Genomic DNA, 16,666 nt, shown 5'->3' on the forward strand with positions numbered 1-16,666 from the left:
TGATCCAGCTCCCTGCTAATGCCCCTGGGAAAGCAGCAGAGATGGTCCAAGTGCTTGGGCCCCTGCACCCATGTGGGAGACCCGGAAGAAGCTCCTGGCTCCTGGCTTTGGATCGGCCCAGCTCCAGCCATTGCGGCCATTTGGGGAGTGAACCAGGAGATGGAAGATCTCTCTCTCTGTCCGCCCACTGTGTCTGTAATGCTCTCTCTCAAATAAGTAAATAAAATGTTAAAAAGAAAAATAACTGAAAGAATAAAAGTAGACCACTAAAATTTACTTTCAGACTAAGAAGTATTTGAGTGCAAATGGAACCACAAGCCACTGAACTTCAAGTTCTCTCTCCTAAAGTGTCTGCTAGTGTGTATGCAAACAGGTGAACCCAGAAGAGACCGGCAAAGCAAAGGAACTTCATCAAAAGCACAGGGCTTCAGATATGTCAGCAACAGTAAGCGTGCAGCCTGCATCCCAGGCAGGAGTCCACAGCCTGGGAGGCAGCAGTGACGGCTCAAGTCATTGGGTCCCTGCCACCCATGTGGGAACCCTGGACTGAGTTCTCAGCTTCTGACTTTTCCTGGTCCAGCCATGACTACGGCAGGTATCTGGGGAGTGAAGCAGCAGATGGGAGCTCTCTGCCAGTCTCTCTTCCTCTCAGATCAGCCAACCAACCAAATTATTTAAAAAACAAAAACAAAGGCCGGCGCCGTGGCTCAATAGGCTAATCCTCCACCTTGCGGCGCCGGCACACCGGGTTCTAGTCCCGGTCGGGGTGCCGGATTCTGTCCCGGTTGCCCCTCTTCCAGGCCAGCTCTCTGCTATGGCCAGGGAGTGCAGTGGAGGATGGCCCAGGTGCTTGGGCCCTGCACCCCATGGGAGACCAGGAAAAGCACCTGGCTCCTGGCTCCTGCCATCGGATCAGCGCGGTGCGCCGGCTGCAGCGGCGGCCATTGGAGGGTGAACCAACGGCAAAGGAAGACCTTTCTCTCTCTCTCTCTCTCTCTCACTGTCCACTCTGCCTGTTAAAAAAAAAAAAAAAAAAAAAAAAAAAAAAAAAAAAAAAAAAGCAAACGTGTATGCTATCTTATAGCCACTTAGGAGTGACAGATGGAGGGCCAACGCTGTGGCACAGCAGGTTAATGCCCTGGCCTGAAGCGCCGGCATCCCATATGGGCGCCAGTTCTACTCCCGGCTACTCCACTTCGGATCCAGCTCTCTGCTATGGCCTGGGAAAGCAGAAGATGGCCCAAGGCCTTGGGCCCCTGCACCCATGTGGGAGACCCAGAAGAAGCTCCTGATCGGCGCAGCTCCAGCTGTTGTGACCAACTGGGGAGTGAACCACCGGATGGAAGACATCGCTCTCTCTCTCTCTCTGCCTCTCCTTTTTCTGTTTAGCTCTGACTTTCAAATAAATAAATCAATCTTAAAAAAAAAGTGACATGATATCAGGGATTTGTTTCTAAAGATATTTTCTGGAATAACCATTCTCTAAGGGAAAGTGTTTCTAGCTGAGCTGGACCGAGCAGCACTGGAAAGAGACGGAGGAAAGGAGGTGTGTCCCCACCCCACCAGCCTTGTCCCCACCCCACCAGCTGTGTCCCCACCCCACCAGCCGCAAGCCCAGCTCTCCCTGTAGGCTCCCTAGAGACCACCCAGCACTCCTCCAAAGCCAGGGCAGAAAGCCCACACCCACCTTAGTCTGCGGGGCGGCCAGAATTCAGAATCCAGGGAGCAGAGGAGTCTCCAGGTGGGTGGAGGAGGGGAGGAGTGGGGAAGGGAGGCTCTGTGCTGGGTGTCTGCGCTGACAGCCTTCAGAGTGCAGTTCAGGCTGTCTCCAGGTCCTCAGGAAGTGATGACGCCAACTCCCTCCCCCTTGTCACTCCACAGTCACACCACAGATGGCTGGAGCATGCTGGTGTCCCTGGGTCTTTACAAAGCAGGGCCAGAGCGGCTGGACTGAGCCGTGAGCGCTGACTGACAGGCCTGGCCGGGACCCTCGTGGGGGTTCTGAGAAAGCCCAGAAAACATCCTCATCAAGGCTCTAGGAACCTGACGGATCCTCAGCTTCTCCCGGGGCGGGGACCCCTTCCCAAGGCCAGCATCAGCTCAGGGCCCGCCCTCCCTCCCTCTTCTCTCCTCCTGAACTCCAGCTTATCCCCAAAGCTTGCTTCCCAGTGCCCCAGCTCACCAGGACATCCTGGAGCGGCTCTAACCCTGTGAGCCGCTTCTCTGCTGAGCCCTGGGACACACCAGCCTGCACCCCATCTCCTGGGTCCCGTGCACTGACGCCCTCATGCCCCGACCGCCTGTAGCTCTGCCCTCTCCTGCTCCGCACGTCTGCAGAGACAAGCAGTGTGATGTGCTCAGGGCCTCCTGTGCCCACCCTCCCACCACCAGCAGGAGGCGAGGGGCCCACACACGGCCACTCCCCAACCCAGACTCCGTGCCTTGGGCGTGCGTTCCGTCTGCCTCTGACAGGAGGTGGACAAACGCTCGGCTGGATCGAGTCACCGACAAAGTCCAAGAGAGGGCATCTTGGTTTTGACAGCAGCCATCCAGAAAAATCCATCCTCTGACACACGCTTGGTCGGTGCCCCCCGATGGGCCGGTGCCATCTGAGAGCAGCAGGGTGGTCTGCTGCAGGGGTGGGCCCAGGCCTTCCCTGCCTCTTGCCTGAGGCCCTGCTGTCTCCTCCTGGGGTCCCACGTGCCCCTGGTCGAGCTGCACACACACAGCTTCTCAGCCTTGCTCCACCCCCTCTCCTTAACCACAGAATGAACACCAAGCTGTGGCCTGGCCGGATCTCCTTCAGCCACAGGGGCCATCACAGGACCCCCTCCCAGAACATCCTCCTCTCAAACACCAGAGGGTTTTTTTTTTTTTTTCTTTCTCTAACTAGAGTAAGACAGCGAGAGAGAAATCTTTCCTCTGCTGGTTCACTCCCCAAATGGCTGCAATGGCCACCAGAACTGGGCCAGCCTGAAGCCAGGACAGGAATTCCATCTGGGTCTCCCTTGTGGATGCAGAGGTCCCCATACCAGAGCTGTTCCTTGTCGCCTTCCCCGGGTAGCTGGGTCAGAAGTGGAGCAGCTGAGACTCCAGTGGCTTGCTCATACAGGACGCTGGTATGGCAGGTGGCGACTCAGCCCGCTGTGCCATGATGCTGGCCCCTACCCCGAGGATTTAAGTACCTCAACCCACTTATCCGTGAAGGCGCAGCTCCAAAGTCACTTCCTCCATGAAGCCTTCCTTGATGCTGCTTTGGCAGCATTATCCCAGTGCAGAGTACCTGGCCCGCACTGGACATTTCATCCACAGTAGAGAGCTGTGGTTTCTAAACGGCTCTGGCTCCGTGGTTCTGAGGCCACCAGGTGACACAGGGCTGACCTCTGTCAGTGTTATCTACATCTATGTCGCACAGTGGTTAAGGGGGTGGACGCAGGAGCCAGACTGCCTGCCTGCACTTAACCCCAGCTGCAGCTCTGCCCATTTCTACCAGCGGCACCTGTTTGCCTCAGTTTCCCTATCTTGGGGATCAGTGAGTCGGTGCAGATAGAGGCCCCTACTGCACAGTGGTAACCCCAAGTAGAGCCTGGACTTCTCTCGAGCTGCGGGACGTCAGGGATCAACCAGAAACTGACCTACTGAGACAAAGATGGGGCCACTCCGGGAACAGCAGCGGCACCAGGCCAGAAAGGGCAGCAACACTGGCTTGACAGTGGCAACTGAAGTCCAGAGTCCAAAGCTGGACTGAGACTCGGGACAGACTGTGGCCAGTAACACAGAAACGCCCCGCCCCCCATCCATCTGTGAAAACACTCTTGCTCCCTACCCAGCCTCCTGTCTGCCCAGGTACTTGCTCGCACAAGCTCCGCCCACCCACTCAGAACCTGGGCCGGCAGGATGTCTGTTCTCTTAAACAGATGTCTGTACTCAACCCTCACAGAGACCTGACACATGGACCCTCATCCCCCAATCACTCTGCTACCTGTGAAATGGGCCTTTTCATAGCCCTGCCTCTGAGACCGGCCGTGAGGCTCCAGCATGGACTTTTCCTGTTGCGTGCAGTGTGAGGCCCTGTGGGAGTGGACAGGAAATGCCATCTGTCATTACTGTACCCATGTCACGTGGGCCATTCCACCTGTCCCAGGCCACCAAGCTGCCAGGCACTAGGACTAGGGCTTGGGCTCAGGACTTCCAACACTAAAGCCAGCGTTCGGTTCACGCCACCACGGAGGGACACCCTCAGGGTCCTGCGTGTCTGCAACAGCCACTAGGGCACCCGTGGCCCCACACCAGGCCACTCTCAGCTGGCCAACTGCTGTCCCACCTGCTACTGACACAGGCTGACATTCTGGATGGTGAGGCCACCCGTTAGCTACTCCTGGCTGCTCCCCCGCTCTCCTTGCTAGGACCCCCTCATCCCGAAGCCCACCTGTGGCGCCTACCTTGACCCCCATCCAGTCACCCGTCTGTACCAATGTGGCCCACCCATTCAAAACCCCTTCTAGCCCCCTCCTCCACACAGCACTTTCCAGGCTGGGGCCCCATCACTGGTGACACTGAAGGGCCCCTGCCCTGAAGATAACCATCACACATCTGAGGGTTCTCACTGGGAGAAGCAAGGTTAGACTGGTTTGACTTGACCTCAAAGAATCAGAGCAAGACAGCAGGAGAACCTGCAGAGGAAACATGTCCAGCCCAATACCAGGTCCTAAACAGACCTGTACTAAGTTGCAGTGAATGCCAGAAAAAAAAAAAAAAAAAAAGAAATTCAAGGCTGGGTGTTGTGGCTCAGCGGGTTAAGCCACCAGCCACCACTTGGGACGCCCGCCCGCATCCCATAACTGAGTGCCTGGTTCAAGTCCAGGCTACTCGGCTTGCAGTCCTGGGAGGCCCCAGGTGACGGCTCAAGTGCTTGGGTCCCTGCCAGCCATGTGGGATACCCACATGGAATTCTGGGCTCCTGGCTTTGGCCCAGCCTAGTCCTGGCTGCTGGGGGGCATTTGAAGAGTGAACCAGCAGATGGAAGATTTCTCTCTCTCTCTCACTCTTTCAAATTAAACAAACAACTTTGAAAAGAAAAACAACTTTCAACCACAGTCGTGCAAAGGGAGCTGGCCTGGGAGGTGACGGACCCGCTCATCACTGGAAGTTTGCAAGCACGGACGGCACAGAGGGGCAAATCCCTCACGGGTTTCGGACAGCAGCTTGCCTTGCTGGCTGCGATCACTGTCATCGGAAGAGCTTCCAAAACTACTGACGCCCAGGCTGTCTCCCCGGAAATCACCGCTCAGTTACGCTGGGCCGGAACCCAGGGAACTGGAATGAGAGAAACATAAGCAGCTCTCGTGGCGGACACTCGGTGCAGCAAAACGGGCAGGCTCCTGCAGCTTCTGAGGACCGTGGGAACGCTGCGTGGTGCTCACGGGTCCGCTCGTCTTTCTGGATTTATTCCCCCAGAACACGCCAGGCCCTGGCCTGCTCCTTCAGCGTCATTTCATTAAGGTCAAAACCTCACCACGGACAAGACAGGACAGACCTTCCCGACAGCAAGCTAACAGCCAGCAAATGAGCCAGGCAGAGGGGTCCAGACAAGGGCACTCGCTGGCGGAAGCCACAGGAAACTGGGGTTGTGGGGGTTGGAGAAGAACCCTGTGAATGAATGAATTTGAATTGGGTTTTGGCAGGGGCGGAACAAAGTCAGCTGTCAAGTCTCACCCACAGTATCCTACCCACGGGCTGCTCACCCCCACCCCAGACTCCAGGGGGAGTCTGCCCCACTCGGAGAGCCGCTTCCTTGTCTCTGTGCTGCCTTAAACTCTCTGGGTCTTGCGTTAGAGATGCCTAGGGGCGCCAGCGCCGCGGCTCACTAGGCTAATCCTCCGCCTAGCGGCGCCGGCACACCGGGTTCTAGTACCGGTCGGGGCGCCGGATTCTGTCCTGGTTGCCCCTCTTCCAGGCCAGCCCTCTGCTGTGGCCAGGGAGTGCAGTGGAGGATGGCCCAGGTGCTTGGGCCCTGTACCCCATGGGAGACCAGGAAAAGCACCTGGCTCCTGGCTCCTGCCATTGGATCAGCGCGGTGCGCCGGCCACAGCGCACCGGCCGCGGCGGCCATTGGAGGGTGAACCAACGGCAAAGGAAGACCTTTCTCTCTCTCTCACTGTCCACTCTGCCTGTCCAAAAAAAAAAAAAAAAAAAAAGAGATGCCTAGGGGCTTTCCAAGACTCCCCCTGGGCTCTGAGTTACAGCTGGGGGGATGGGATCTATTATCTGATTGTCCCCAAGCCTCAGCCAGGCACCGGGAACAGGGTTGGTATCTAAAACATGTTCAGGGCAGACTTCTGAGCTCCATGCCCCTCTGTCCCTCTGTCCATAAAGCCCAGAAACAGAGTCCCAGTTAAAGCCACCCACAGCACACCTGAATGGCCCAGCCTCTGGGTCCTGGAGGAGGAGGAAGAGGTGGAGGTCGACTCCTGCAGGGGTGAGGCGAGGCTCTCCTGGCCACGCCCCACCCACTGCACCCAAAGTCCCGGTGCTAATACCCAGTTATCTCCCCCAGGTGTCAGGAGATGAAGGTACAATAAGTTGCCCACCAGAGGCGTCATTTCATAAAGACCCGCGTTCACCATGATCATAATCGCTGATGAGACCTAAACACAGTTGGGCCGAGACGGAGTCCAAATATTTAAGTCTGAAAAGGCACCTGAAGAAACACAGACAGATCACGGGCCAGCAGAGAGGAGAGGACATCCAGAAACACACTAGCCGCTCGGAAACTAAAACTGCAATCCTCTCTTGGCACCGTGTAACCAGACTGCAGACAGATGAAACGTTCACCGCAAGAAAGGAAGAAACCTCGCGGCCTCAGCACATGGGCAAAGAGTGGACGGAGTAAGGACGGCTTTTCCACCGCACACTCGAAGGTGCGGCGACAGTGGGCAGCAATTCACTGTAAGCAACAGAACACAGCCAGACAGAGCCACAAAACAGGCCGCAGACTTTCAAAAACAGCAGGTAAGGGGCTGTCTCCTTAATCCACGCGGTACCCCGCATGGAGACGGATGGCCAGGAGATAGAGTGGATAATTCTAGAAAGGCAGCATGATCCGTCAATGCCTGTGTCCACTGGTGAGCCCAGAAACTGCGATTTGAAGTCAAGCGCATTTGAATTCCCAGGATTGTGCAAGAACAGGAGTTTGAAGCCTGGAATACAACCAGGAAAAAGGGCATCAGGACTTTTACTGTCTGGTCCAAACAATTCGACTTCTCAGAACCAGTCCCAGGGAGACACTCACACAGCCCCCCGAGGAATGAAGCCAGAAAGGTGCTCATTACAGCGCTGGCTGTGGGATTAGGAAACCCAGGAAGAGCTGAAATTTGCAAACAGAACACAACGTAGGCATTCAGTGGGGGCTGTTAACTGTCCAAGATAACACGGGCACTGGTCAGTGAAAGTCTTTAAGGGAAACGAAAAAATAAATACACGCAGTATTAATTTTTGTGCAGGGAAAAGTGACTAGATGGAAAAACAGTGAAACATTAATGTTGGTTTCTCTGAATTATAGAATCAGGGCTGGTTTCTATTTCAGTTTCCCTTGTCTGTGTTTGCTCTAATACTTGTCTGAATTTTATCATAAGCGGGAAACAAGTGACCGCAGAGATAAACACCGAAATACACCTCTAGGTCCAAGTTCTGGGAGAAGCAGGCTCGGAGCACTGCCCCCTGGCACCAGCCCCACACAGGAGGGAGGCAGGGGCTGCACCATTCCACAGATGCCACACGGTCCCCAAATCACATGTGTGGCTGTGGAATGCAGCAGGGGGATTACGGGGCCGTCTGGCTCTCATTCGACAAAATGTTCAAGTCCCACCGTCAGCAGCACCACAGCCTGGAGCAAGCCGGAGAGTTGCACTCCTCCCAGCTCTGCTGCAGACAGGTAAACCCCCTGTGAGCAGGCAGCAACGCAATGCTCTCCGTAGCAAGACAGCCACGGGGTTCCCCTACCCTTTCCCCAGCTCAAGTGTCCAGCGCAGCAGCTGGCCCTTCACACCACACTCCTGGTCACCTTCTCCACGCCCTGCTCCATGGCAGGCCCCGGGCTCGGGCCACACTGAGTGCCCCCAGCAGAGCCCCCGTCTGATCTCGGGTGTGGGTGTGGGTGCGGGGTCCCTTCTGCCTGGGATGTCCTGTCCATGCCTTCTCTGGACCCGCCTCCGTCCACAGGCCTCCTCTTCCTGGTGGTTTCCCCATCTCCTCCAGAGCCCTAGCCTCTGGCCATCCACGTCCTCCGCCGGTCCTCTGGAGGGCAGAGTGCACCCGAATCTGCATCCCCAGGACTCAGCTGCTGAATCAGTCTCCTTGGCTGGGTTGCAGCCGCCCCGTCAATGACCGCCCGTCCCCCTGGCTGCTCAGGACAAACCCTCGCAGACACCCTCGGCTCTGCTCCTTCTCACGTTGCACCTGTCAGCAGAGCCTGTGGCCCTCCCTTCACAGCCCTTCCCCACCCGAGCTGTTCGCGTCGTCTCCAGCTCCAGTGCCTGCGTCCTAGGGGTCTCCCCACTTGTCCCCTCCACCCCATCCTCCGCTAAGCAGCCAGTCCCAGCCTCTTCACACCTGGGCCAGCTCCTGTGGCTCCTCTGTTCAGACCCCTCCCTGCACTGACTTCCCAAAGCTACAAGAAAAGACCTGCTGCATCCCACCCAAGACCCCCAGCCCCTCCTTGTCTGCTGTTCCTGAACTTCCCAGGCTGGCTCCTAGGGCTCTGGCCTAGAATCCTCTTCTCTTGGAGAGCCACCCCGTGACTGCCACCAAGTCCCTCAGCCAAGCCCTCTCTGGGCCTCCATATAAAGCTGCAGCTCCCACCTGGCCCCCAGCCCCTGCTCGACTTCTCCCCATGCCCCCCCACGAGGGATGGACTTGTCGGCTTGGGGGAGCACGGTGGTTTGGCCTCCACTCCCTGCGCGGGTCCCAGCACGTGCAGGGAGCAATCCAAAGCACATGGATTCAGGGGCATTCAGCAACGAGTGCTGAAGGAGCAAACGAGTCAGCATGGTCAGGGGGCTCAGCATGAGCTCCTGGGGGCCAGCCTGCAGGTCGTGGCCCAGCAGTGGCCAGCAACACCACCAGCTGGGAAGACAGCGGCCTATCCTGGAGCTCCGTTCTGACCGTCACCGCTTGGAAAGCGCTGGGCTGAGTCACTCCCCGGGCCCTGACTAATTCTCTCCCAGGCCCCGACCCACCTCCCAGCTCCTTCCTTTGCAGCATAATGGGAAATCCAGAGAGCTCCCCTTGGAGAAAATGGAAAGGAACTGAATGATTGAGGGGAAAACGCAGGTCTTCCTGGCCCGGCAAGTGAGAAAGCCCAAACTCTCAGGAAGTCAGTGCCTCTGAAAGTGAAACATTAATAGAAATATTACTGGAAAATACCAAACAGGAAGAGAAGGAAAATTCCATTGTGGAAGCAAGGGCCTCTGTCGAAGTTCCTTAATCCTCTCAGCAAAGTGTTTCAGAATCAAAACACAGAAAGAAACGGAAAGCAATCAGGCTGTCACCCTTCCTGTGGGCTGGGGCTTTGGCCAGGCCACCTCACACCACCCCAGCGCAAGGGCACTAGGCTCGGGACGCACACACCTCCTCCCCCGAGCCTCTGTCTGCCCATCTGGGGAGCACAGGGGCTGCTGTTGCGGTGCAGCCACTTAAGCCGCCACTCGTGACACTGGCATCCAACACGGGAGCACTGGCTGGAGTCCCGGTGCAGAAACCGGTCACTCACACCACGGCAACAGAGGACTTCTATAAAGATTCAGTCAAACTACAAATAAAACAGAGAACATCGAGGCATGAGTCTGGGCAGCCTGAGGTGGTCACCCAGGGGTTAAAAGCCGGGTTGGGGGGGTGGCACTGTGGTGCAGGTTAAGCTGCCACCCCCACGCCAGCATCCCTTCTCAGAGTCCCCGCTGCTCCACTCCCCATCCAGTTCCCTGATTATGGCCTGGGAAAGCTGCGGAAGACGGCTCAAGTGCTTGGGCTCCTGACACCCACGAGAGACCCGGATGGAGTTCCAGTTTCCTGGCTTCAGCCAGGCCCGGGCCCAGCCACTGTGGCCATTTGGAGATTGAACCAGCGGATGGAAGGTCTGTCTTTCTCTTTCTCTCTCTCTCTCTCCATTTCTCTCTGTAACTCTGTTTCAAATAAATCCAATTTTGAAAAAAGACACAGCTCTGGATCTGGCTTCAAATCCCATCTCCACTGTCTCTGTGTGACGTGGGACCAGTTAGCTAACTTTTCTGGGCTTGGTTTTCTCACCTCTAACAACAGGAACAATAGCAGCATCAACGTCAAAGGACTGTGATGAGGAGCAAGTTACGTGAACAGCACTTGGCTCAGGCCATGTGCAATAAAAGTATTTGCCAACACTACTATCGTAGACGGCTCCATTAATTCAAGGGACTACTCCTTCTCTACTCAAAACGCCTCCTCCTCCAAGAAGCCTTCCATACTTCTCCAGTTGAAACGAACCTCTTCCTTCTGCTTCTCCTCTGGTTCAACAGAATCAAGACCCTGCCCAGAACAGCTTCTGTGCCAGGCTGGCCCTCAGCTCACCCGTGCCATTCCATTTATCAACAAGTTCAATCTGATTCAAACAACTCTGTTTGCCAAGCCAGCCTTCTGTGTTCCCAGCCGGAAGATAAGCTCCTTATGGGCAGGCACTTCTCAGCCCCTGGTTCATCTCTGTATCCACAGCTCCTGACAGTGGCCTGCGCATAGCAATTCTTCAGGCACACAGGCCAAAGAAGTTCAAAGGCACAGGCCACGGCAGCCTGTCTCTGCCCTGTAGGAAATGCTTACACATACACCCCCAGTGTGCAGACAAGCCAGCAGGTGCACTCCCACCAGACAGTGCCATCTGGGCTGCTGCAAAGCCACAAGGCCCAGTTTGGGTCCTAAGACCAAGCCTGCTGACCTGCCCCTCCCCCACAGGCCACTACTTCCTGACTCTCCCTGCACCAGTTCAACTCAGGGGGGTGGGGGTGGGGGGTATGACACTTGACCATGTGCAAGTTTGGCTTAGCTGAGGGATGGAAGGAAGCCACACCTGTTTCACATTTGCTCCTGAAAGCCACTTTCATGGGTCAGAAATGCCTTGGGGGCAGGGAGAGGGAGGGGTCAAGGCCGGGGTCATCAGTCATGTTCTGAGATTGTCAGATTAGACAGGGCGGCCATCCGATCTCCAAAGGAAACTCAAGTTCCTCACTGATTAGGGCCAAGGCACCAGCTGGTTCGTCCTCAGAGCAGAACACACACACAGTTTCGCTTGTCCTCGGGAGGCGGGAACGTTCAGTGTCAGAATGAGAAGACGTGACAGTTACAAGACACACGGGCTATGTGGCAGTCCCCTGGGAGCACCAACTCTGTGTGCAGAATTCCTCTACAAAGTAACTCAAGCACTGCATTAGCATCTCATTCACGAATCTCTGAGGCAGATGGGCGAGACGGGGAGGCAGCTCTGGGCCTCTCCTGGGTACCAAAGCCCAGACCCTCGGGAAGGGGGACATCAGGGCAGAGGGAGGTAAGGGAGGGGACATGACCACACATCCCAGTGGACACCTGAACCCTGCGCTCTCCCTTTAAACTGTGTGGAGAATCAGGGAAAGGTGTAGCGGGTTCTGAATTCAGACTGCCCAGGTGCGACCCTTGCTCCACTATTCGGTAGCTGTGTGACACCAGGCAGATCATTACGTTTCTAAACCCTAGCTTCCTTATCCACAAAATGGGGGTAATATGAGGGTACTTCCAAAAGTTCATGGAAGAAGGGATTAAAAGCTTATTTCAGGGCCAGCGCTGTGGCATAGTGGGTAAAGCACCAGCCTGCAGCACTGGCATCCCATATGGGCACCAGCTCGAGTCCTGGCTGCTCTACTTCTGATTCAGCTCCCTGCTAATGCGCCTGGGAAAGCAGCGGCAGATGGCTCAAACACCTGGGCCTCGGCCATTCACGTGGGAAAGCCGGATGGAGCCCCACACTCCTGGTTTTGGCCTGATCCAGCCCCAGCTCTTGCAGCCCTTTGGGGAATGAGCCAGTGGATAAAAGATCTCTATCTCTATATCTGTCTTTCTAACTCTGCCTTTCAAATAAACAAATCTTTTCTCAAAAAGTTTATTTTGGTGCAAAAAAAACACCTTGAAATCTATGTGTAATTATTTCAAAATCCACACACTCCACTTCTTAAAGTACGCCTGTACCCCCACAGCACATGACAACACGAGGCCACTGACAGACGCTTGGACGCCCGCCCTTTGCCCCAGAGCCTGACCTCTCCCCCTGACTCCTGGCCGACCCTGGGACCCCTTCAGGCAACAGTGCAGGAGGAGGGACGGTGTGCCAGGCTCCTCCAGGAACCTCACGGGTTTCTACTCTTTCTTAGGACCGGACCCAGCCACCACCAATGTGGTCATGTGTGGAGGATGAGGGGTCGCTGGGAACAGCCCAAGGCCATCCTGAGCCAGCCAACCAAACATGCAAGGAAGCCCTGCTGGCTTGGCAGGCAAGAGTGAGCCCAGCTGAGACCAGAAAAACTACTCGGGTGTGCAAGCTCAAGGACTGTAATTGGAAGCAGAGATTGGAAACCACAGCCCACAGGTCAGCTGCCTGTTCTTGCGAGTAAAGTTCTATTGCAAGACAGCTATCTCCACAAATCTGCACTCTGTCCGTGGCTGCTCTCATGTGACAAGGCCAGTGCTGGACAGTGGTGATGTGGAGCCTATGGCCTGCAGGCCTAAGGCTATCTACTAGTCAGCCTTTTAAGAAATCTTTGCTGTGGGGCTGTCGCTGTGGTGCAGCGGGTAAAGCTGCCACATACAGTGCCAGCATCCCATATGGGCGCTGGTTCCAGTCCTGGCTGCCTACTTCCGACCCACCTCTCCGCAATGGCCTGGGAAAGCAGTAGAAGAGATGGTCCAAGTCCTTGGGCCCCTGCACCCACGTGGGAGACCTGGAGGAAGCTCCTGGCTTCGGATCAGCGCAGCTCTGGCCATTGCAGCCATCTGGGGAGTGAGCCAGTGGATGGGAGATTTCCCTCTCTCTCTGCCTCTGTCTCTCTGTAACTCTGCCTTTCAAATAAAGTAAATAAAGCTAAAAAGAAAGAAAGAAAGAAAGAAAGAAAGAAAGAAAGAAAGAAAGAAAGAAAGAAAGAAAGAAAGAAAGAAAGAAAGAAAGAAAGAAAGAAAGAAAGAAAGAAAGAAAGAAAGAAAGAAAGAAAGAAAGAAAGAAAGAAAGAAAGAAAGAAAGAAAGAAAGAAAGAAAGAAAGAAAGAAAGAAAGAAAGAAAGAAAGAAAGAAAGAAAGAAAGAAAGAAAGAAAGAAAGAAAGAAAGAAAGAAAGAAAGAAAGAAAGAAAGAAAGAAAGAAAGAAAGAAAGAAAGAAAGAAAGAAAGAAACCTTTGCTGCTTGCTGCTTTGGGGTGGTTGCTCAGCAGCCACAGCTGATAGCACCCCCACACCTCCTCTCACGCAAGGGCGAGGTGAGCAGGGAGCCAGGGGAAGCACTGCATTTGTCCGCAGCACGTCTCTCACTTCCAAGGCATGGGACTGCAGAGGGGAGAGTGTCCCAGGCCAAGCCGCAGCCACTGAGTCTGGCCCCTCCTTGCCCTTTCCCTCAATGACATTTTAACTGGAGCCTGTGGCTGTCAATCAAACGGGAATGACTGACAACTCCGGTCCAACCCTGGCTTCCATCAAGCTCCACAATACGTCAACGATTTTCTGTAAAAGGAGCAAGACAAGAAACAAGCCCCCAGAGCCAGGCATGGGGGCACACGTTCTTCCCTCACGGGCTCCAACCTCCCTGCCCACCGCCTGCCCCGCTGAGCCTCCTGCCACGCTCTCAAGCCACTTGGCCCCTCAGTGCACAGGGAGCCTTGGCGGGGGGATTAATTCCCACTCATCCTGCCAGGGTCAGCTCAGAGGTCACCTTCTTCTGAAGGCTCCTGGATTCCCCAGGGTGCAGGGGCTCCCAGCGGCTCTGCACTCCTCAGGTTGCCATTCCGTCTCTGGCTGCACCTGTCTGAATAGCCCTAAGAAGCTGGCCCGCTCAATCCTCGGAACCCACAGGGGATTGGTTCTGGGATTCCCCACGGACACCCAGATCCAAGGGTGCTCCAGTCCCTGACCTCACATATTTGCATATAACCTACACACAACTTCCTGCATACTTTCAATTCTACATTAGAATGCCTAATACAATATAAATGCTATGCAAGTAACTGTTATACTGCATTGCTTACAGAATAAAGAGCCAAAAAAGTCTGCCCAGGGTTCAGTACAGACGCGATTCCCACCCCACCCCCACTGTCTCACCCCGCAGCCAGCCACCTCTGCCGAGTCCGCAGATCTGGATCCCCCCCTCCTCCCTGCGAGCTGGCTACCACTTACTCCTCTCTGAATGTCTAGCAGACAGCTCCGAAACTGCTGGATGTAAAAAAAAAAAAAAGTTAGACATGATATTATTTATTCTGTAACTATGGCAAACGTGTTATTTAACTCAATTCTGTGGATGCTGACAAAATATAAAGTGTCAGTCCACACGAGCCTGTGTTTAAACCTGGGGAAAACTGATGTCATGCTACATCCCAACTTTCTCCGTTGTGGTGCAAACAACATTTACTTCATTACCATAAAAGCAGCAAGACTTCAGCAGAAGACCTAACTGGATACGTGTCCTGGTGGGGTCAGAGGAGGAGACCTACCAAGGCCCTGGCCGCTTCTGGCGCTATTGTCTTCTGCAAAGCACAGCTTGCCCCTGCTGCAGTGGCACCTGTCTTCCCCGTAGCTCGGGCGTGCACCATCTCCCACCTGCACCGCAGCCCCCAGATTTTGGTTTCCGGGCAGGAAACCTCACCTGTGGCCCTGAGCACATCCTCCCTGGCTCCCCAGTCTTAAAGGGCTCGCCTGGGGGACCCCACTCTGGTCCCCACCTCGCTCCTGCCACAGCATATAAGCTCTGGTTTGTGAGCACATGCCCCACACTGAGGTCTTATTTTCACACACACCTATCTATGGTTACACACGTGCATGTGCACGCACACACACACACACACACACACACACACTTATCTTGACCTGCAGCCCGTCACTGTCCCAGGCCCTGTGCTGAAATCCCACTTCCAACTCTAAAGCCACCCAGTACCCCTGAAGACCTCCCCAGATTCTCAAGACTGAGCAACAACCCACCGAAACACATGACGGAAATACACGCCACAGCCTCCCCTGGGCTCACGCCAGAGACTGCTGACGAGCCCTCGGCACCCTGCACATCCTCACCTCATCACACACACAGTACAGTACCAGGGGCTCGCCGAGCACATCACCACTGCGAAGCTGGCCAAGGCCTAAGCAGAAAGAAATGATTCTAGAAGGAGAAATGCCAAGACTGGATGCTGATGGTGGGGGCGGGAGGAGGTGGCCAGGTGTGTATGCCCCAGCACTTGCCTGCGAGAAGGGGGTGGACACCCCTAAGTGTGTGACGGGAGGCAGGACAGGGGCCCCCAAAGACAAACAGTGGTGGGGCTGCCACGGGAGGCACTGAACGGAGGGTCTGTTGACCAGAAGCTCCAGCTTTCACACCCCAGTAGCCCACTGACGCGAATGCAAACACAAGGGGTGGGCATTATGGCCCAGTGGATTAAGTCACCATCGGAGACACCTGTGCCCCCCTACCTTCCTGCTAATGTGCCTGGGAGGCAGCCGAAGCTGGCCCAGGTACCCACCCACCCAGAGTGCCTTGCGCCCAGGCTTGGCCTAGCTCAGCCCTGGATGTTTGCAGGCACTTGGGGGAGTGAGCCAGCGGATGAAAGGTGAATCTCACTCTGTCACTCTTTCAAATAATTCAGTCATTAAAAAAAATAAAAATAGATAAAAAAAAAAAAACAAACAAACACAGGGCCTGGCACCCAGGCGTCCAGCAGAGACCCAAGAGTCTCAGGCTCTTCCCTCATAACTGATCAAAGGGAGCTGGGCTGCAGCCCAAGCCAGGTGCGAGAAGCAGGTTTTCCTGGATCCATGGGTGAGGGGCAGGTTCAGGGCTGGAGCTGCAGGACGCCTGGCCTTCCAAAAGCTGTCTGGCTGGAAATACTGTGAAAACCAGACCGCCTCTGACTGCCTGGGGCAGGGGGAGACTGGCCACACACAGAGGACAGGGACGGGGCATCCAGAGTCTCCGCGCCCCCAGCTGACCCTGACCAGAAGACCCAGGGCGAGGGGTGAGAAGTCTACGCTGCATTAGCAGTTCTCAAAGTTAAGGTCGCAGGATCAGCAGCCAGAGATTGTCCTGCAACTCGTCAGAACGCAAACTCTCAGCCCCTTTCCCCCCAGCACCCACAGAGGGTCAAACAACATACCATTCTGGCAGCGAAAGCCCTTCCCCGGCCCCCAGTGCTCTGCTGACCAGGCCTCCCTCACCGGGGCCTTCTGCCCTGCCAACCTGTCCATCCCAGACACTGCAGCTCCACCTGCACTTCTTAAAGCACCAGGCTCTCTCCCGCAGCCACCCACGGGCAGAGCCCCTCTGCCAAGATAACGGCCCCGCCTCCGAGGTGTACCCCCTGAAGCCTAAGTCACTGGCCTCTTCTGTCATCATTACTCTCCCGGTAAAGCACAAGCTGAAGGAATAACACT

The 16,666-nt window shown here is 55.4% G+C and overlaps 1 protein-coding gene across 1 annotated transcript in view; it reads right to left on the reverse strand.

Annotated features, from left to right (window-relative positions):
* Positions 1-16,666, reverse strand: part of SHB (SH2 domain containing adaptor protein B) — a 125,123-nt gene that overhangs the window by 105,466 nt on the left and 2,991 nt on the right. The gene's annotated exons all lie outside the window — the stretch shown is intronic.

This window comes from Oryctolagus cuniculus, chromosome 1, assembly GCF_964237555.1.
Source record: "Oryctolagus cuniculus chromosome 1, mOryCun1.1, whole genome shotgun sequence".
NCBI lineage: Eukaryota > Metazoa > Chordata > Mammalia > Lagomorpha > Leporidae > Oryctolagus > Oryctolagus cuniculus.